Source organism: Tamandua tetradactyla, chromosome 14 (genome assembly GCF_023851605.1).
Source record: "Tamandua tetradactyla isolate mTamTet1 chromosome 14, mTamTet1.pri, whole genome shotgun sequence".
NCBI lineage: Eukaryota > Metazoa > Chordata > Mammalia > Pilosa > Myrmecophagidae > Tamandua > Tamandua tetradactyla.
The window spans coordinates 39,546,629-39,570,447 of NC_135340.1; the positions used below are offsets into that span (position 1 = coordinate 39,546,629).

The window sequence follows — 23,819 nt, forward strand, 5'->3', positions numbered from 1 at the left end:
CTTCATAATTATAAAAATCATATTTTTACCAGCTGTGCTGAAGGAGAAGCAAATCTTTGCTTGATTTTCATAACTCAATAGCATCATTTTGCATCTCCAAAAACAATGGTCAATTTATTTTATGTTAGCTTGACATCCTTAGAGCTGATGTTTATAATCTGGTTGTATTCTTCTTGACTTACTCAGCATGGGTCAAATAATTGTACCTGAAAGAGAAACCTTGAAAACAGGTAGAAACAATCTGCTTTTATATAAAATATATTTCAATCCTATGTAACTTGTTTAGAACCCACACAAGGACTCCAGAGTTTCTTCATGGTTGTCTTCATTTCTCTGTTTCGCAGCATGTAGATAACTGGATTCAAGATGGGAGTGATGATGGTGTAAAATACAGCAAGGAACTTATCCACAGAGTAGTTGCTGAAGGGCCAGATATAGATGAAAATGCATGGGCCAAAGAAGAGAATTACCACTGTAATGTAAGCAGTCAAGGTAGATCGGGCTTTGGACTGCCCACTAGAAGAATGGTTCTTAACAATAATGAGGATAAGACTGTAGGAGACAAGAAAAATCATGAAAAAGCTCATGGATATCATCCCACTCTTGGCAATGACGTCTATCTGTACATAATAAGTATCTATACAGGCAAGCTTAGTAACCAGAGGAAGGTCACAGAAAATGCTGTCCACCACATTAGGACCACAGAATGGCAGGTTCACAACAAAAGGTATCTGAAACCCTGCGTGAAGTAAACCTAAGAGTCATGAGGCCACTATCAGCAAAACACACACCTTCTTGTTCATGATGGTCATGTAGTGTAGGGGCTTACAAATGGCCACATACCTGTCATATGCCATGGAGACCAACAGTACCACTTCAACCCCACCCAGTAAGTGAAGGAGAAAGGTCTGAATGAAGCATCCAGCAAAGCAAATGGTATTATGCTTTTTAACCAAGTTCACAATCATTTTAGGGGTGGCAAAAGAAGCAAGGGTCATATCCACAAAGGAGAGGTTCCCAAGGAGAAAGTACATGGGGTGTTCAGGTTTGGGGTAGAAAACACGAAGACAACAATGAGAAGTTTCCCCAAAACTGTGGCTACATAAATCACAGAGAAGAGTGGAAAGAGAAGAAACTGAATATGCTTTGAATTTGTGAGTCCTAGCAAAATGAATTCTGATACTAGAGGCTTATTGACTTTCTCCATGGACTGCACTCTATGGTTTATGCTTGAATCACCTGTAAAGAAAAACAAGAGAGCAATAACACCATGGGAATTTTCAAACTTTTAATTTATTTTTGTTTTGAACTGTACTTCAGCATTTCCATTTGATTTTGAAATTTAATGTCATCCCCTGTTACCTCTAAGACAAGGAGATGAACTTAAACCTTGCACTTTGGAGAGCTCTAACCCTAATTTATGTGTAAAAATCAAAATATATAGCTTCTTTCTCCTAAGGAATCTATGAGCCCAGAAGCTTATCCTTCACCTTCATAGGAGTAAGGAAACACTCTAATCTTCAGGAGGTATGTTTTTGTGGCAAGTGAAATCCTATGGTCTGAATCTCTTAGAGATCAATGGGAATTTGCACAATTTCTTTAATGTTCAAATTTTGAGTGAATCTAGAAGCACAGTCTTTCCAATATAAGTGAGGAAGTTCTGTTTTAGTTCTAATTTAGCCTCAGAGTTTTGAAGGGACTATGACTCAGCAGATTTGGAACAGTAAGTAAAGTGAAGTTTTGAGTGCCCCAATTGTTATCTTTTCCCTCCACAACTCCCACCAATCCCATATGTGGGGTCCTGATTTGGACACTTCTGGAAAGACTCTCCAGTGGACATTTTTTTCTCTGGTGACTGTTCCGCCCACATTACCAGCTGTAGCTGAAACCCATTTATAAGGCTCAGAAGTTGCAAAATCAGCTTATGGTTACAGAGCAGGGTGAATGTTCAGAGTCTCTGAGCAGCCCTATCATTTTTGAACCAAGAACAAATATTATAGAATGAGAATGAAATGTGTAAATACAAATGGTATTATCTGCAATATTTAATGCCTTTCTTCCTGTTTTCTTTCTATGCCACATCCCATTCCAAATAATAAAACTGTATACATTGGGTGACCAGATTTTCCAAATCATTCATTGACGATTTTCCTCACTAGGTCCCCATTCACAAACATGCAAACCATCAGCCCTGACCTGGGAGCAGAGATAGCACCCATTCTAGAAGCCTAAGGCTGGAGAAAGCACTGTATTTACTTAACTCAGCCTAAAGGTAGACCATTGTGGTCCTATGTAGAGAATGTTGCAGTGTGTTTTTGTGTGTATTTGTGTGACCTATTACTGACCACTCAACCTAAGTAATAAATAGGAGATCAATTGCTCACAAAGGCAAGAGAAAATAATCTATGAATTAAGATGTGAGAAACAGAAGCATGGTGGTTGGAAAGAACACTGAACTAAAGATGGAAAACTGAGACTGAGAACTGACTCTACCTTGTAAGGCAGTTTCATCTTTGTTTCTGGGCCTCAGTTTCTCCAGCAGAAAAACAACATATTAACTCCAATTCCTAGTTCCTTTCAAGGCCCCAAATCTAATGAGTCTACTATTTTACCCATTTCAGGTTTTTATTGCTTATTAGCTAATTTAATTTTAACTTTGAATTAACATTTAAGTATAAGATACAGATAAAGTTTATATGGCATATTTTGTCTAAAATTTCTTTGTGAAAAACTATTTACCTCCTTTCTTAAGTAGTGTTTCCTTCTTGATTGTGACATTTTCTTTATCCTAGATGCATACAATAATTTTTTAACTTAATTTCCTACTGCACATTTTTACTTCCTAATGCTAATGTCACTTGGACATTTATTTGTGCTGATCCTCCCCTAAAAGGGCACTAATGTCTAAAATGGTTCTACACTTTAAATATTTCAAAAATTTTAAACTGTGCAGAAACTTTAGAAACAATTTTCCACTTATCAGTATTTATTGGAAGGTAATAATTACGGGTGTGCTATAATATTTTCATGGCAACAGCTTTACATATATAATAAATAAAGTGTAAGTATCCTTCAATTACGACTTACAATCATAAAATACAAGGGAATGAAGTGATATTATATTGCAGAATTGATAAAATGGTGCTTGCAAAAAATATTTAAGGACTTGGAAAATATTCACATCTCTAAAATAAAGACAAAGACAGTTTGTAAAACACGGTACTAATATCAAAATTTTGTAAACATATGTAATATATACACTCATCATAAATGGATAATATTAACATGTATAAGATAATGGAAAAATGGTTAATGAAGAGATTTTATTCGTTCAGTTATTGGTAAGTAGCAAGTAAAGAAATTCTAATTCAAAATGCACTTTCCTGGGATTCCCATGTTACCTTAGAAAGTTTATTCTCAGATTTATATCTTTAGAATAAGAGAATAATCAGCAGAAATCTCAAAATGAAGACTATTAAAACAGAGTTCTTGAGTTTGTTTTATATTCCTTAACTGAGATTTGTTCTAAGTCATTGCAACCCATATAATTTTGCAAATAATTTGCTTATAGGAATCAGCAGATGTTTGTAAACAATCACTGCTTTGGCTAAAGGGATAATAACTTGGGATCTTAATAACTTGAGAGTGGCTTGTTCATGAAGATTAATTTCAAAATGTTTCTTATTAACCCAACACTATTTCATCCACAAAAATTAAATATACTTTTCTGCAAACACAAAAACAAACTTATTATTAGATATGGTATTTTATAATGAAATATTACTTAAAGATTGTGACAGGTGTATAAATAAAATTTCATGAAAAGCAAATGAAATAAGGGATGAATATGCTTTATGAGGTAGAAATCGTATACAAATAAGACCAATATTATTATTTAGTATATTTGACATGCGTGCCTTCTGTATGTATAGGCTAAAGCTGGTTTTATGCATTGAAGGCAGGAAAGTCATTAAACAGTAAATGTGAAAACAATATCATCAGAAGATTACCATGGAAGATGGCTTCTGGGATATTGAGGGCAGTTTTACTGACACAGGAGGAGCAGTGATGGATGGTAGAGGGATATGGTTTGTTTGGGACTTAGGCAAATAAGGATAAATTCCAGGATCCTGAGTCACAGATGGTGGGTTATAGGCAGGGTGGCTGTGGGAAAGTGAAATTGATGTATGTGGTGCATTTGAAGAAGTAGGTTATGTCACCACAATAATCTAGATTCTGCAGTTGTAAGGAATGCAACATGCATTTATCTGTTACAACATCACAGCAGGCTTTAGGACATGCAGAGCCTCTCCTTGATATAAGGTTTTTTTGATTACTTAGAAAAATAGTCAATATTTTTTATTGATATTAATATCTTCTAGTACATGAAAGGCTGAGAAAGTAAGGGGAATTGAACATCTTGCTTTTATTTTCAAAATGAAGGGACTACAACCACTAGCTACTGTAAATTCTTACTGTGGTTAAGTGTTCTGCATTTTATCTGTACTCAAAATTTCTTTACTCCTGGCTAACATATAGTGTAATTCCCCTAAATATTTTAAGGATTAAAGCATTTCATGAACATGGGTGAAAAAGAAGTGTGCTGAGAAAACAAACCTTTAGGTTAAACAAGTGATAGGAAGAATGAGAAGTTGACATGACAAAATTCTAATAATAGTAATACATGAATTCTAATTGTTCAAGGAAACAGAAGTAGACCTGTCATAAAGAATTATTCAAACTGTTGATTCTATGACAATTCTTTACACTGTTGTTTTAATCAGAGAGGGAGTGTGTGTGAGGGTTATGAACTCCAACACTAATTAGCACAGCAGCCTAGCAGAGGAAATACAGCTTTCACTTAATAAATGATTGATAAGAAAATACAAAAAATAGATGTCAAATTCCCACTCATAAGGCCTACTGGAGTTCAGAGACAGTATAGGGAGTGTTCACTGATGAGATCATCTTCTTGCAAATTAGTTTTCCTAATTTGGAAGGAAATAAAACCTCATTTATTAGCCTGAATACCTACCAAAAATTTGACAAAGATTTATAATGTCCTAGGCCTTTTGTTCAAAGCTCCACTATTAAAGAGTTATAATATTTTGTTACATCTATTTACTTGCCTCTGGACCAATGCTCTTAAATACATCTTCCATTTTCTTCCCACTTCTTCCTGAGCTTCAGTTCTGGTACCCTGCATGAATGATGTGAACCCCCATCTTACAATTGTCAGACAGTCATTCTCACTATTCAACACATCTCATTAAAGCATTAATGGAAGATGAGTTATCCATGAGGATAGGCAAATCTGTAGAAGTCTTCAAATATGACTATCCAATGTACCATATATCTCTGCTTTCATTCTCTTACATAATTCCCTGTCTTTGAATTTGGATTGACCTATTTACTTGCCCTTGACCCATGGAATGTTACAAAAGTAATGTTGTTTGACTTTTGAACTATAGACAGAAAAAGTTCTGAAGCTTCTGCTTGACTTCTTAGAATATTCACTCTTGGGTCATTCCTTGTGGAACTCAGCCACCATCCTGTAAGATACCCACCTACCTAGAGAGGTCCTATATAGAGGCTATGCTCAGCATTCCCGACTGAACCCCTAGAAGACAAACAATATTATTTCCCCCATGTAAGCCGCCTTGGAAATCTAGCTCAGTCAAGCCCTAGGATGACTCTAGCCTTCAACCTATCATGTGCCTGCCACTGCCATATAGGCCCAAATAAATCACCTATCTGAACCTAATCAACTTTTTACAGAAATGAGAAGTAATACTAAATGTTTTAAATTGCTAAGCTTTGTACTAACTTTTTAGAAAGAAGTAAATAATCAGACCAAGTCTCTGGAGAAGAGCTGGTAAATGAATTATTTCTCTGCATATGCCCCAAAGTCACTTAATTCAACCTACTTACTGCTGCTGTTCAAACCTTCTCCCCATGACTGGTAGCCCTAGAGGCTCCAATACTCCCACTATGACTGTGGAGCAATGCAGCTTCCCTTCTGAAGAGGGAATTATTAGTCCAGTAAACTAGTACATGCATTACAAAAAAAAAAGTATCTGCTGTGACCAAAATCGGTTAAAGTGCATTTCATAAGCCATTTTGGAAAATTGTACAAGTTGTTTGTTCCCTGATAATCCTGTGGTCAATACAATTATGGCTTATTTTAATTTCTATTCCATGTAGAATATCTCTGCATACCCAACTCTTTATGACTCACTCTATTCGACTGAATTTATTCCAGGGCTTCTCATCACTAATGACACTTTGGGCTGGCTAGTTATTTATTGCAGAAGGCTGCTCTGTATCTGGTGGGAGATTAAGAAGAATCTGGCTCCTACCTATTACATGATATTAGCACTTCTTCAATCATGTCAACCAAAAATGTCTACATATTGCCAAATATCCCCTGGCAGGCAAAATCACCTATGCTTGAAAATCATAGCCTTATCTTTTTGACTTGTCTTAGTTATTCTATTTCTTTTTATATTGGTTGTGTTTCCATAAATATGCCCTGTATCTTTAATGAATTCTTATGACATGGAAGATTATTCTCTCTATTGTTTCATATATATGATCTTTTGTTTACCAGTTTCAGAGTATATGAGAGAGAATCCAGGAATTGATAGGACTAGGAGAAAGCATGGTCTTGGACAGAAATCATAGCCTTCTCAGAGTACCAAGAGGTACTCCACACACAGATCCAAAAGCTTTGGCCTGAGGTGTCTGTTTGTAAAATTCTAAGGTTATGGCTTAATTTGATCCAGGAGACTTTGGGCACTTCACACTGTGATTCTTTTTGTTGAATTATATTCCTTCTTTGAAGGTATTTTCTGCTGCATTTGTCTTACTAATCACAACCAAAGCTCAAGGATGACACAGGAACTGTTTACATGAATGATAAAAAGGTTGTTCCAAATTCATTCTGTGTTAAAAATACAAATTCCAGGTAGTACAGGTAAAAATTAAAAAGTAAATATTATCAGTTAAAAAGTAAATTTAGAAAAAAGTTGTAGGTATTAGGAAATTGCTTAAAAGAAGTTAGGAAATTCAGAAAATATGGACATATCTGACAAAGTATTTTTAAAAAGTCTAAATAATATTATAACAAAAAAATGGCATAACTTGAGAGTACAAAGTACAAGACATTTCAAAATATATGGAAAGGGCAGTGCAGTGGTGGCTCAGTGGTAAAATTCTTGCCTGCCATGCTGGAAACCAGGGTTCAATTCCCAGAGCCTGCCCATGTCCCCCCATATATAAAAAAAATATTTATATATATGTAATATACATATTTGATATATATTTTATTATATATATAAATATATATATAAATATATATATTATATATTTTACTTATATATGTAATATATATATTTTGATATATACTATATATAATATATAATTTATATATATTATATATATAATGTTAAGCATTAAAATTCACAATATCAATGAATCTTCTTAACTGTTTCTTTTTTAAGGAGCCACCCAAAATTAAAATATATATATATATATATATATATATATATATATATGTATAAATGAATAGTTATTTCACAGAACAGGAATTTTAAATAACAGATAAACCAAGGGGGAGGAATGTATAATCTCATTTATAAAAAAATGCAAAATGAAATAACCAGGATATAATGTTTCTCACCCATCTGAAAGCAAAATATTGAAAAAGAGTTAACACTCATTACTGATGTGGTATGATGAAATGAGTACTCATACTATAACTAATTTTACTTTTGAAATAGGTTTGTTACTAGCCATTAAAATGAAAAACACCTGCTCTCTAGAAATGACTACTTACTGGTAGTTTATTACATGGGCATGTGAATATAACAGTATGAAAAGAACAGCATGTATAAGTATATGTCTGCAAACACTGCTTTCACCCTGTTTGGGGGCTATAAAGGATTGGGGGGAGCAAAGGTAAGTGCTCATCTCTAAGAGAGTAGTAGAACACAGTTTGCTACATTTGTAACGTGGGATTTTGTATAGCATTTTTAAAAGTAAATCAGAAAATAATCTATTGACCTTGAAGAACATCCATGATATAATGTTGTGAGAAAAATGGTTTCTAACATATATGCATGGTGTTATTGCATTTCCTGTGCTTGCATGATAATAAAAATACTCTATATCAGGCTGTTCACATTGATTTGTGGGGTGGCTGAACGTATTATAAAGGAAAAGGAATGGTATGGGAAAGAAAAGTAGGGAAATAACAGAAAGAAAATGAAAAATTATCTAAGTAGAAAACTGACCATGCTTATGGATAAAGAATAAAAGCACATTTTTGAAAAAAAAAAGTAAATTCTTTGATACTCATATATCATTACTTCCAATTTTTTACTGAATTCTAAAGGTTTCCTATAATGTCTTCAATAGATTATATAAATTTTGGGGAAAATGTACTTATTTCCAAAAATTTACTTTACATATTCATAATAAATAAGTTTTTATGTTATGAAATGCGAGGCACCAAAGTTCATACTGGACATAATTTCTTGCCCTGATGTATTTTAACCTTTGGTGGGGAGCCCAACACTAACTCAAGAGCTTAAATCAAGGTACTCTATAATACATTCTATGATTATACAAGATGATGATGGTGTGATAAACAGAATGGAGAGGTTAATTAGACTGGAGACATCTGTGAAGGCCTTATGTAAAATCTGAGAGTTGATACTCACAGGGGAGTATACAAATATAATTCCAATTGATGAATTTATTGTTTGCAGAGATGGTTTCTGCAAATAGCCTTGTCATATTTTCTTTGTTATGAGAACAAAGCCAACTTTTATAGATGTATCATAGATAATTGGAAAACAACAAAAATGTATCTACACATGTCCTTGAACTGGTGAAATACATCTTTCTTACTATAGAGAGCAGATGTTAACAAGTGGAAGAGGAAGAGTAAATTATTTATTGTATATGTGAAATAATTCTATAATGTTTTCCTCTTTTTATTCATGTTCACAAGAGCTGTAACTGGCCTCAATCCAAGGACTATTGAAGGGTTATTACATGAGAAAAAAGAAGAACAAAGGGAATGTTAGAAAGTCATGCTAGTGTCATTCAAGGCCATCAGTCTGAAGGGTTAAGTTATGACCATAAGATGGCAGCCAGTCATAGGGTTTTCTTCCCATCAGAGTGTGCTTCTCTGTTAATTTTCATATTATTCTTTCTTATGTGCAGTTATGTCACATTCTCAATGCTATTATTTTATTCACATCCAGTTTAAGTGTTGGAGAGGTTGAGGAGTTTAAATCGAAATAATAAGTGAAGGCACAGCATCTAATATATAGCTGGCAAACAACAAACTTAGATCATTCATATTATAAATTTGCTGAAGTCCATATAGGTAGCAGTTTGGGATTTAAACTAAGGATGTTGGTACCCAAAGTTAATTCTCACAATCCTAGGGTTAACACTTAATTTAACATTGTCTTGAAAACCTTTGCATCAGATCAGTTCAATGATTCTGAATATTTTTGAACTTATATATGTCAAATAATGAAAGATTTGATAATACAATTTTATTATAATTAATATGAAAATATTCATTTATTTTTTTACAGTGGTAATTGAAACTCTTCCCTGTTATCACACTAGTACATTCAGTTGTTTTTCAGTATTGTGTTGCTCTTTGAGTAAAACTCTCCACTGCCAAAGTAAAAATGCTTGTACATTTATTTAATTTTTGGTCTTTCTTGGGCATAAGAATGGATTTATGCCATGAGGCTTTTCCTCTTACTCAAAAATTGTATTCTAATCTGTACTATATTTTACCCTTTGCTATGACTAACTGCACCATTAGTTGCTTTAACTGTGAGACATTTAACATTGTTCTGTATTTTGTTGTACCAGAGTACCATCGTAAAACCATTGCCAAGAGCACTTTTGCATAAAAGAAGTTAAATAGTTTTTGTTTCATCATATCAAATGATTTATATTTTCATCCATGAACTTGGAAGCTTTTATACATCTGTATATTTTCTGAAATACTTTGAAGTAGAAAGAACACATTAATTGAATTAGAATATTTCCTCTCACTTTTCCCATATTTTTCACACCATAGGAACAAATTCACTTTATCTTGCCTGCTGGCATTTGTGAATCTTCAGAAAAAATGTTTTGCAAATCTTCTCTAGGGAAAGCATTTGTTTCAGGTTCTAGGATTTCTTTATCTGGCTCTCTGTTCTTCCCTTACTTTATGTTGCTGACTCCCTTCTCCTGGAACCTGTCTAACCCCCTCCCAGTTATTTTAATTGCTGGGCACAGTGGTGCCCTCTCCTTTGGAGCCTGTGGATGACTAGTTTGTTTACCTTGTATTAAGATTTCATTTGTCTTATTAGTATTCTGGTGTTTTCCTGGTTTCTGAATTTGGTGCCACTCAATGGCTCTGAATGCACTTCTTTCTGCTCAGATTAGTTATGACTAAGCATCATTGTCTCTCTTCTGCTCATTTGCCTTTGAATGTGTTTTAATCCTTTGAAAACTCTGGTGTGACAGAAACTAAAGGTTTTCATAACAGTGAGGTTAGCAGTTGTATATATTACTTGTTAAAGAAGGAACTTTCCTGATTAAATGGCTTTTCTAAATTTTTGAAGCAAGGACACTGACTATACTACTGGATTATTGTAAAGTCAGATAACCCTTAACTGCTTAAGCCCTGATGACTAGGTTCTATACTAGATTAAAAATAACACTAGCAAAATAAAAAATAGCATGAAGGAACTATGATTTTATATCTTAATTTCATTGCCAGGCTTTAAGACTCCTTAATTGATTTCTTCACTAGGATTCCCCCTTCCTACTACCCCAAACGAGTAATTCAGGTTTTACTCCCTTTTTCCTATTTTTCCCTCAGTCCTTTGGATAAATGACCAAATCCAGACATTCCCTGGCTTGACCTAGCCAGACTCTCTAAGACTCCATTTCTGTTATTTTTTGTACAAAACAATTTACAGTGAAAGAGAGCGTACATTGAGATGGTGCTCCTCCAAATTGGACAGAAACCTCTTATAGAGCTATGAATCAGATCAGACAATAAAGGAAAGCCTTGTACAAAGAAGCGCAGGAAATTACAGGTAGAGCCATTGGAGTAAACATGAACCCAAATGATCATATTTCTGAGGTTTATGCAGTTTTAAATAAGTTTAAGATATTCTGTATTATTATTTTTATTATTCTATTATTTGTCTAGCACAGACTTGTTTTTCTAGCCCTTTTTTATTCTATCCAGGCTGTTATCAACAGTTCTTACATGAGCAATTCTGACACTTAAAATTTCTCTTCTAGCTCTTGTTGGCGTCTACTCAACATAAGGAAAAAAGTAAATATACATTCTTATTTGGAAATAAAGATGCTTAAATTTGCTGAAATTAGCATGGGTTATTGAGTGTTGGAATTATTTTTTGTGCTTTGAATTTAGCAGAAACCCAATTCTCCTTACAAAGTGGAAAAGATGGTTTTGGGAGATTATCTCCCTGTTAAGAAGAAATGCATACACTCAAATCAATGAATAATTCTCTGGCTTTTAATATTCCTGTTATTCACTTTCTAAGCCTAAATAACATAACAGGAGACTTTCCTAACAAAGTAATTCACAGCTAATTCTTCTCTCCTTGGTTCTCCATAGTGTTTTAATGTACTTATTTGTAAATATTTTGTCTTTCTTCAAAGACTGTGATTTTTTAAAATTTATTCATCATTGCTTTCTTAGCACCAAGCACAAAACCTGACATAAAAGAAAAAGTCAAAATTTTCTCCTCATAATCATACATGTAATTATTTATTGATTTTCTGCTATTAATTTCTGACATAGTATATTAAGCTTGAGATGTGACTTTTCATGATGGACTATAACATATTTATATACCACTGTTTTGTATATTATATAACAGGAAAATACATTGGTTTTATTATATTCCAAATGTATCTTTTCCTTACCAGTTTCAGAAGCAGTGATAGGCAATGAGTTCAGGTGAGAAAATATCTCAAAGAATAGGAGCCCTCTGATTTCATTGTGCCATAAGAAGGAGCAGGTCACACATTTATCTAAATTTATATAAAATCCAATTCAGGAACTTCCTAACATAGTGTCTGTTAGTTAGGTAGGGTGCAATTAGTAATGGGAAATGTTGAGAATCCTTAATAGGTGATTCTAATGGGAATTCTATCAGCTGCAGGACTGATGCTTCAAGGCTACAAGGTATTTTGTGGCAGTTTGGTTTGTTAATACCAATGAGAATTTGGATAATACACATGAGGTTAGATTGGCTAGGGTTATTGAAGAGGTTTTTAGAGCCGGTGGCTTGCTTTCTTCTCTCGTAATTTATTGGTTGTGGAACCACTATATTTTTAGTTATCGGCTATACAAGAATGGAATTAAGGTAAATAAAGAGGTATATGAAGATAAAAGGTGATGTTGAAGAGGGCCTTTAATAGTAACTTCTGATGTGATAAATGTCTCTTATATCACAAGGTATTCAAAAGTAGCTTATCATGGTGGGTCATATTGGGAATGGGGAATATACAGGCAGTGCTATAGAGAGACAGACAAGACCTCAGAAGGGATATGAGGAAGCAGAGATGGGATTTTAAGAGGAAAGTCATGTGTGAATTTGGAGTTTAATAATAATATTGCCATTAAATGCTAAATCACTTCTGTGATGTTCCATGCAGTTATTATTTTTATTCACATGCTCATCAGTTGATTTCATATATCCTGAAGCATGCAATTTTTTTAGTATCCACTATATGTCAGATTCTAGGCTAATCATAGTAGATTCAAATATAAAATCACACTCCTAGCTTGCCATAAGCTTAAAATCTATTGATAAAAATTATTAAATCTATAGAGAGTTTTTATATACTAGATGTTGAGTTAAATTTTTAATATACATTACCTCATTAGCCCTTATAGAGAATTGATATTAAAAGTATATTATCATTATTATCATTGCTGTTTTAACCATCTTAGGATGAGGCAGTGAGGCTTAGAATGGTTCATAAATTTATTTAATGTTACAGGGAATGAACAGCCACAACCTAGATCTCTTATTTTTCTGTTAGAGAAGACAATATACTTTGTCCTCTATTCTATATTTTGGCTCCAAGACCATCATATGTAATCAAGTTAAATACATAGTTGTAATTCCTATCATAAAATATTTTAAAGAAAAAATAAAGAACAAGTGACTTTCATGGCACCCTGTAAAATTTTCCAAGAATATTAGGATGCAAGAAACCTTGTTATTTGACTCTTTTTCCTTTACTTGGACAAATGTCTACAAAACATTAGAGTGACAATAACACACAAGCACACCACCACAAATGTGACCTTTTATCCACAAAAAGTAGTCTATAGAGTTCTAATAATGGTAGCAGATAATAGAAGTATAAAATCACCAGTTAGGTCTTTTATAATTCATTGTATGCCATAAATATTATTCTTGTTTGTGACATTATAGTACTTATACTAGTGAATATAACCCCTGATGAGACCCAAAAGGAGAGAGGGAAAATGTAATTGGGTGATCTGAGCATCAGATGTTTTAGTTACACACCCTATAATCTACTCTACTGCATTTACCAGGAGGGATTTCTGGGGTTCTTTGGAATCCTAATGGAATTGTTGGATGTAGTAGATAATGAGGATTTACATTGTATGAAGGAACAAGGACCAAACCTACATTGTAAAACTCTTTTTGGACACGTGCTCTTATTGCCTATCTTACATGCATTCTCATTGGACTATAATAATGCCACTGGCATTGTTAACTTTACAATATGAAGCCTTTGCTGCTCCTGGTGCAATAACAATGAATTTACATGCTCAGTCTTATTGCATATGCGATTTATATTCAAATATATTCCCACAATAGCATATTTGATGTGTGAAGTTAGGTCTTATTTATGCCACTTTTGATGGCAAGGTTATTTGGGAAATTAATCTTTTATTTTACTTGTTGTTGGTGAGACAGGGAACACTCTGTGAGGATTAAAACACATTAAGAAAGTGTTCATAACTTTGAAAGAGCCACAAGTGATAGAGATCTCCACCTATGTGATCACTGATCATTACTTCAGATATAAAAAACAGAAATATTCCCCCTCCTTATGGCACAGGAATGGGAAGATGTGATCATGTCCAGTCTATGGGATTCAAATGTGTTTCAAGCTGTCTTTATCCATTGTACAAAGAGAAGAATGGAGAAACCAAGCAGTTTTTTTAGTGTTTCTATTTTTAAGTAAAGAATAAAACTTCATCCCTTAATTTATATAAAATGTTATTATGCATTTGTCTAAAAAATAAAAGGAATGACTTCTATTTCCTGATAAGTTGGCAGACACCATCAGGAAATGAGCTCCTACATTGAGACCCAATGCAGCTATGCAACAGAAATGAGAAGAAAGTGAGTGATCTGAGAAACTTGATTAAAATGTACGAAAATATCCTGCTGACGGTAATGGTGATTCTGACTGATATGAGAAGAAAATATTAGTTACAGGTAGAGATAAGCTTTTGAGCGTTATGTGGTAAAGCTTTAAAGGGCATTTTAATTGTGTTCTTTCTTTTTACTCCTTTCACATTATGCATATTTTAGCATTGTGGACCTGCTGCAATAATAAAGAATGGGGAAAATCTCTATCACTTGATACAGAGGTCATGTGAGCTGATACTCCTTTGATATATTGTTATGAAAAAAGAGCAAAGGAATACCTATTGTAAGCTACTATTGTAACTTAAAATAAGAAAAAAGAAAGCAAAAGCATTTACAGAATGAAACATAGAAAACAAACCACAAAATAATGAGATTGGCTATATATAAATGGTGTTTGGAAAGAATGGGACTGGAAAGGAGTTTGAAAGGATGGGTGGGAATGTTACCGCTATGGATATTTCTTTGTGTAAAGTTTTGAATTTTGAAATGATTATAAATCCCTCATATACATATATTCAATACATATCCAACAAAGGAGGAGGGGAATACCATTATATAAAAAATGATGAGCACAAATATAAAGTATTTCAATTAGATGACATAAATATAATGAAAGGTCAGGTAACTTTTGATCACAGGACTTTGATATATACAATAAGAATAAAGAAAAATATTTGTAATATAAAATTTTGAATTCTAGTTAGTTTGTTTTAGAGCAGTATGGTTTACAAACCTGAATGTAATCAAGTGTAATTTAGAACTGAGTAAACAAGAAAAATATGTCAAGAAAGGGTGCCAAGTTTCCTAATGTTGGAAAAGTGAGTTGAGGGAATGGAAAGGGAAGACTACAGTAAAAGTGTTTTGGGAGTTGAAGATAACAACTTGACTTAAAGATAACAGCATGAATGACTGGTTGTATATTTATCACATGAAATATTTATTAAATAGCTTATATATTTATAAATTTCTAGACATTAATTTATGCAATTATATGTATAAATATAAATTTATATTTATACATATAAAAACTTTTCTTCTTATCTGCCTCTATTAAGGGATCTAGAAGCAATGTCACGACAGTAGTAATGAGAAAAACTAGTTCCAAAATGTTGCTGTCAGGTGCATGGATGGCTCAGTGGCAGAATGCTCACCTTCATGTGGGAGAGCTGGACTTGATCACTGGACCATGCAACCCCCCACAAAAAAATCTTGGTGTCAACGAACATTATCAACATAAGTGTCCACAGTTCATTGAAGACTTATTCCAGGGCTGAGACTGGAGTGTCCTTGATGGTCTGGAACATCATTTTGTGCCATAAAGTAAGGTTGTCCTCAAAGAATGTTGGAGGCTTGTCAGACAGAGAAAACATGAGGTGAAATCCACTAACAACATGTGGCATGTGGGAGATTTTGAGCATTTTGAAACATATGGTAATAGATTTGAAATGAAAAAAAATGGAAATCAGTCCATAGAGACATAAATCAATATATGAGTGACTATATAGTTGAGAAAGTAAAACTCTTACTTTTTGCATTATACCTGAAAAATACAGAAGAAAGGATGGAATGAGAAAATAACCATTAGGAGCACATCATTATAATAATTGATTCAGGCAAGTGTCATCAATGGATGCTAAAACTGGTGGATAACATTTTAATGAGAAACACAATTATTTACATAGTCTCAAATTACCTCCCTGTAAAACACTTAAGAATTATAATGGGAAAAATGTAACTTTTGAGGGAAGAATCTGGCAGACACTGCCTCAATGAAATTATCAAACTTAGTACTACCAGCGATGGGTCAAATCCTCATCTACCTCCTGACATTAAGGACTCATAAGGACATAACATCATTCTGATGGTATTACTGCACCAAATGAATAGCTTGACTCTAATTATGAGGAAACACAGAACAAAACTAAGTTGAAAATTGACAGATTCTACAACTTCCATGGCCTGCACTCTGAGAAGATATCAAAGTCATGCAAGTCAAATACAGTTTATAGTACAATAAAGAAAAATGGCGATGAAATGCAAATTGAGATTCTGGGTTGGATTTTGGACCAGTTTGTTTTTTGTCTTTTTCAAAAAAGACATTATTCTAACAGTTGGTAAAAATTTTAATAAAATAGATAGATTAGATTTCATCTTCTATTGATAATAATTCCTGATTTTGCAAATGGCACTCTTTTAGAAAACATAGAATTATTTGAGGGTAAAAGGGCATCATATCTTTAACTTAATATCTCTCTTTCTAAAGAACATATATATGTACATTACATATATATAAAATGTAACATATATTGGTATATATATATACACAAATAAGATTTTCTATGTGCATGAATTTACATATCTATGTGCATATATAAAATATTTCTATTTATGCAACAGTATTCATTATTATATATGCCCTTTATATACATACACTGTATTATATGCCCTTTATATACATATACAACCAATATTTTATATTAGATTTTAGCCCAAAATATAATCACCTACAAGCACCACTTTTCAAACAAGAAATATACAAGCTGAAAATAAAGGGATGACATTACAGAGAAATATTTAAAATGCTGTTAGAGGAATTATTCAAATAATTAATATTTGAATGAATATAGGGAAATATCATGATCATCAGTGTGATGGCAGGATAGCAAGGATGCCAACATGATGGGGTTTGGATGACAACTATATTACATATTCATGTAATCTAAGGAAATTCAGGACACCTTTTTAGAAACTCATAGCAAGGCTTACAAATGATGGATCTGATGATGGAATAGTTTTTGGGGTGAGAGTTATATATTTGTTTTACTGCAAGAGATCTGCTCCCAGCTGTCTTGCTCCCAGGTTCTATCCCACAAGTTAGCCAGCCTATACTTAGCCTGTATAGTGAACCTCATTTCCATTGCCTTTCACCAAAAACTCCACTGTTTTTGAGAGTACACTTAGGCTTCACTTTCTCCAAATGCTGTTTTAAATGAAGTCCTTTCCTTTGGGTAGCTTTTATGAGCTCTCTATTTAAAGGCCTGCTTCTCCTGTTAACATCATCTCTGCTCCAGTGTTTTGGAGTTGGAAATGGGGAGAAATTCCCATGTAGGATCTGAGCATTCAGTGGTGGGAGGAAGAGGTGTCCAGATGTGGGCTCAGCTTGTTCCAGCTGGTATAGAAACACCATCTCAGAGCAGGGAGCAAGGTGATCAGAATCCCGGGCCTCTTAGCCTTCCATGTTGAAGCTAACACCTCTGTTTGGAGAGTGGCGGTTGTATGGCAAAAAGGAGCCCCCACCTGTCATCCACATTTGCAGTGACTTAGCTTCAGCAGCAGGTAGCTGGAGACAGATCGGAAAATGGGACACATTGCTCCTCCAGCAAGAAAGCACTCTGACTGGAAGCTGATCAGAGAAACAACCCCATGTTCTTGGCCTCAATGGTCAGGAGTGGAGTTTCTGCCTTACTGAGCTGGGGGAGAGAGGAGAAAACTGCCTTAATTTAAATTTCACAGCCTCTCACCTTTCTTACTAAATCTAAATAGGTTTGGATTTCTTCTTTTGCTGTTCAACTTCAGGGCCAATTTCACATTCTTTAAATATTTGTTTCTTTGTTTTTTATAGTTTTCAGCAGTTTCACAGGGAAGTGGGTCAGTAGAACTCCTCACACTGTCATACCAAAAGTCAAGTTATGCAAGTGGTTTCACGTGATATGTTGACACCTACTAGAAGTTCAAGTCGCAGTTTCACCTGCCCAATTAAGAATAGCCCTGAAGAACAGTGCTGAGGAAAATTCAAGGAATGCATTTGGACTCCACTTTGGTTAGAAACATGGATGTGTTTCATAGACAATTATTAATGGCTTGGTTATCTGGTCAGAGTACATGGAACATTTTATATAGAACTGGCACACTGGTGATAAAAAATAACTGGGAAAGATTCTGTGGCTTTCTTAAGAGGGCACAGTTGTGAAAATCCAGTTTCCAATGCTTTTGTAGCTGCCACAGTAGTTCCTCAGTGGGTCTCTTACAAAATGACCAGAAGTAGAGGTTATGTGTTAGTAAATGTGCCAGTTTAGAAATATTATGGACCTCTGAAAAGCCATGTTCTAATCCTGATTCTTTCTTGTGGGGATAGTCATTTCTTTTAATCTTGATTCAATATAGTAAGGTGGAAACTTTTGATTAAATTATATCACAGAGATGTGGCATGATAGATTGTGGGTGCAACCTTTTAATTAGATGAGATGAGACTTCACCTATCCAAGGTGGGTCTTGATAGGTTACTCGAATCCTTTAAAAGAGGAATCATTTTGGAAAAGCTGAGCCAACAGATAGCTGATGTAGATGTTTGGAGATTTAGACAGAAATAGCCTGCATGTTAAGTAAATACTCATGGAAATAACCAAAACCTTAAGAGAGGAAATCTCCAGTACCAGCAGTTGGTAATCTAAGAGATGAAATTCATAGTTTTCATGTCGACCAGCTAAGTGAAGGCCCACAGATGCATAAAGAGGAAACCACTGGCATCAGAAGCAGGAAGCAATGTACTGGGATCAAGGACCAGCAGATGTCAGTCACATGTCTTCCCAGATCACCCATCTTTGAGCCAGGGTATCTGTTTCTGGATGCCGTAGTTAGGACATATTTATGGTCTTAGAACTGTAAACTTGCAACTTATTAAATTCCCTTTTTAAAAGTCATTCCATTTATGGTATATTGCTTTCTGACAGCTTAACAAACTAATACAGTAAACAACTGGAACTTTCACACAATACTGATGTGGCAATCAGTACTGAAAAAGTCCAGTAATGTTAAGACCCTGACATGACATATTTTTCCATGCTGATTGGTCAGTAATCTAGTGTCAGGTGGATTATATTGGGGCATTTCCATCATGGAGGAAGTAGAAATTGGTCCTTAGTGGAGTAAACATTTATTCCAGATACACATTTTCTTCCAAAACATAAAACTTCAGCTATACCACCATTCATGGATTTATGGAAGGCCTTCTTCACAACATGGCTATGCCAAATACTGATTCTGATAAAATAACTTGTTTTACAGAAAAATAAATGCAGCAAATAGTTTAAGGCTATGGAATGCAATGATCTTATCATATACCTGATCACTTACAAATAGCTGGCATAATATAATTATGAATGGAATGCCAAAGACTACTTTATATCTCCCTTGGGAGACGAGATCTTCATTCCCTGGATTTTGGACCAACATAAACAACCAAAACTGGTTGTCCTTTCACAACTATACTGCAAAACCTACTCACAAAATATTTGCTTCTCATCCTCACAACTTTGAGCCACACTTGTTTCCTTAGAAAGGATATTTCCACCAGATTAGATGATATTTCCATTAAATTAGAAATTAAAATTATCTGCTATTTGAGGTTTCATCTAAGGAATGTGCACAACTACCAGTAATATATGTGGAGATGATTCCAGTAGAATCCAGTAGGACTTTAGGAGAATCAGCCTGACGAATATGTAAATGTTAACCTTGGAAATTATGAAAGAAGGGCACTAAAATGTTTGAGTTGAGAGCATGTACTGCTAGGATATTTTGATGGCAGGACTAATTATAAGGTAATATAACCTGGTTCTTTAATTTTTATGCTCTACTAGTTTTGGAGTATCCAGTAAATTCATACAAATAATACATTCATTCAGGTTGGTCATATAATGACATACAGAGGTAAAAAGTATCCAACAGCCCCGATTTGAGAAAGGTACTTGAATCATAGAATGAGGACAAATGCAGTATGTAACTATGCATAACACAAGGAGTAGAAGCTGTAGTTTAATCTACATACAGTCAAATAGTTTGCTATCAGTCTTTAAACACATCCACTATGTAAGTGCATGCTAAAGAGGTGTTCCATTACCAATTTAAAGTACATGATCAAACTAGATTGCAAACTATTCAATTCCAATATTTAATTTCCATATTTAGTTATGTTAATGGAGATATTCTGGTATTTTATTCTTGGCATGATCTACTATTTCACTTACTTTGTAGGAAATACGTTTTCTTTTGCATTATACACTGTCTTTTAATACGTGCATAATCCTGGAAAACAGATTGATCTCTGAATCCTATCTGTGCAAAACAAAACAAAACAAAAACAAAAAACAAGTTTATGTTTCCTTTATGGAATTTAATTCACACATTTGTATTTCGCTTTCTAATTCAAATTTGGAGTAACAAGAGAAACATTTAATAATACATAAAACAATGGTAATAAACTAGGCAATCAAGGATGATATATTAGTTTGCTAAGCTGTTGGAGTGCAATATACCAGAAAGAAATGATTTTTAAAAATGAAGTTTAATAACTTACAAGTTTACGGTTCTAGTGAAGTGAAAATATCCAGATTAAGGCACCAACAAGAGGTTACCTTCGCTCAAGAAAGGTTGATGAGGTAGGAATGCTTCTGTCAGCTGGGAAAGCACATGGCTTTGTTATCTGCTGGTCCTTGTTCCAGTCTTGCTGCTTTCAGTTTCTGATGCCAGTAGTTTCCTTTATAAGCATCTATGGGCCTTCACTCTGTTCCTCTGGGACACAACTCCGTGTTCTGGCTTCCTCAGTAGCTTGTGAGAAGGCACATGACACTATCTGCTGGACACTGCCCATGTCTAAGCATCTTCTGTCTATATGGGCACTCCAAGCATCTCCAAGTATCGATATCTCTGAAGTAACTATTACCCAGCATCTGCATCAGCTCTCAAGCAATGGTTTTCCAAGCATCTCTGTTGGCTCTGATCTATCTCCAAAATGTTTCCTCTTTTAAAGGATTTCAGTAAATTATTAGAGGACCACCTTGAATGAGTGCAGTCATATCTCTATCTAATCAAGAGAGCACACCCGCAATTGGGGTGCCACATCTCAGTGGAGATATATCTAACCAAAAGCTCCTGCCCTACAATAGGAATTAAGAGTAAAAGAAACGGCTACTTCCACAATGCTGGATCAAGATTAAAACATTGCTTTTCTAGAGTACATGATACTTTCAAACCAGCCCAGATGATAACTGCATTATTTTTATTCTGCCATTTTGTTTATATTCCCAAATTAAGAGAAATAAAAACTGCACATGCACTTGTTGTATTATAATAGTTTATTTTTAATGTTTTAAATTGAATTTCCATCCACTTAATCTATAATCTGAAAGAAAGACAATAAACTTTTTTTACAATTCAAAACTTCTAAGAACATTTTTAGTGTACCAAAAGTCCATATTATACACTATAATCGATAAAAATTGACATAAGAATGTAGATGGGATAATTGGATTGATTCACTAAGATATATTCATTGAGGGTATATTATATGTTAATCTCTGTACTACATAGTATGATTTCAAGAATTGACCATGATAGGCATGATTCCTTCATCAGGGCGATTGTATTTTATACAAACGGTTAATGAAAATTTAAAGCAGACTGAGACTGAATAATGAAATACCTTTAGAATTTAAGTATTTTTTCTCCTATTGAGTCAGTGCAAATCAAACACAAAGCAGCCACTACTATTATTGCCTATAGTATTTACTGTTTTCATTTCTTCATCTTTTTCTTTCCTGAGTTTCACATTACTGTTTGGGTGGGAAGTTAAGTTAAGAAAAAAGTAATAATTTAGTTGCCCATTAAGGAAAAGAAAGTTGAATGAAAGTTTGGAGAGGAATGGCTAATGTAATGGAAACACTTTTGATTCCAAATGGAATTAGGAAAAGATTCAAGAGAATGATATACGTGCTTTTCAAAGAGAGATATGGCTTTGCTGAAAGAATTTCCAGATTTTCATTGAACATAGTTAAATGTATAGGAAGATTGGCTTTATAGTTCCATAAACTTTATAATGATCCATAAAGAAGGATCATTAGTGTTGGGATTTAAGAGGAATATTTCATGGCAATGCACTGATTGATTAATAATTGTGCAATGCCCTGAATTATATTAAGCCTTTTCCTACATATGGAGATGGGCATGACACACAGATACAAGCTAAATGCCTAGATGGTTCAACCAATATCATAAGGTCATTGTACTATGAAATTAAAGTTCTCACATTAGGTCTGTGAGCATTAATGATTTCCCTTGAAATCCATGTAGTAGTTCTAAATCTCTTCATAGCATTTTTTATCTCTTTATTCCTCAGGGTATAAACAGATGGATTTAAAAGAGGTGTGAGAACAGAGTAAAACACAGCAAGAAATTTGTCCACCCAAATAATGCTGAATGGCCACACATAAATGAAGATGCTAGGGCCAAAGAAAAGAATCACCACCATGATATGGGTGGAGCAAGGGAGAGTGCCTTTGATGCACCAGTTTTTGAGCTTTGCCAGACAGTTAGGAGAATATATGTGTACGAGCTCAGTAACAAAATAAAGGAGGTCATAGCAATGACTCCAGTATCAGCATTCATTAATATACCCAAAACATAAGATTCCATGCATGCAAGCTTAATCACCAGTGGTATATCACAGAAGAAGCTATCTATTTCCCTAGGGCCACAGAAAGGTAGTTGCACAATCATAACCATTTGACTCATGGCATGCACGAAGCCAATTGTCCAGGTAGCCACGACCAACCCAATACATTTCTGCAAGCTCATAATGGTGAAGTAGTGCAGAGGCTTGCAGATGGCCACATACCAGTCATAGGACATCATCACCAATAGCACAATCTCACTTCCTCCAGCTAAATGGACAAAGAGGATCTGACACATGCAGCCTCCAAAAGAAATGGTCTTGATGTCCCTAAGAAAGTCTGTGATCATCTTAGGTGTGGTAATTGAGGAAAGCAACAAGTCTACCACAGACAGGTTAGCCAAGAAGAAGTACATGGGGGAACGAAGATGGATGTCAGTGATAATTAAGATCATAATGACAATATTTCCAAATATGATGGTTATGTAAAGCATCAGAAATATCAATAAGAGTAAAACCTGCATATTCCATGAGTGACAAAGTCCCAGAAGCACAAATTCTGATATGGAAGATTGATTTCTTTATCCATTTGTTTCAGAGATTGTTCTAATGTAACCTAGAGAGAAATGTAGATTGTCATTTAATGGGTTAGGGTAGGATATATACTTAAAATTTTCTGCTGCTTACTTAAGAATTCTATTATCTATATGAAAGTCAAAAGTACAGTTAGAAGTCAAATCTGAGCCAAACATGGACAGTTTTATGTTCAAAAGGATGTTTGAATGCCTAAAATCGCCAGCCAGGAAACAGATTCAGGGTGAGTGTTATTATACAAAAGACTTATTAAGGGAGTTCTCTCAGGAGAAAAAGTGAGGAAAGGATAATAG

General features: G+C 34.3%; 2 pseudogenes; both read right to left on the reverse strand.

Annotated features, from left to right (window-relative positions):
- Nucleotides 1-269: 269 nt before the first annotated feature.
- Nucleotides 270-1,207, reverse strand: LOC143654982 (olfactory receptor 4K17-like; annotated as a pseudogene).
- A 21,378-nt stretch (nt 1,208-22,585) lies between these two features.
- On the reverse strand, nt 22,586-23,684 carry LOC143655344 (olfactory receptor 4K14-like; annotated as a pseudogene).
- Nucleotides 23,685-23,819: the final 135 nt, after the last annotated feature.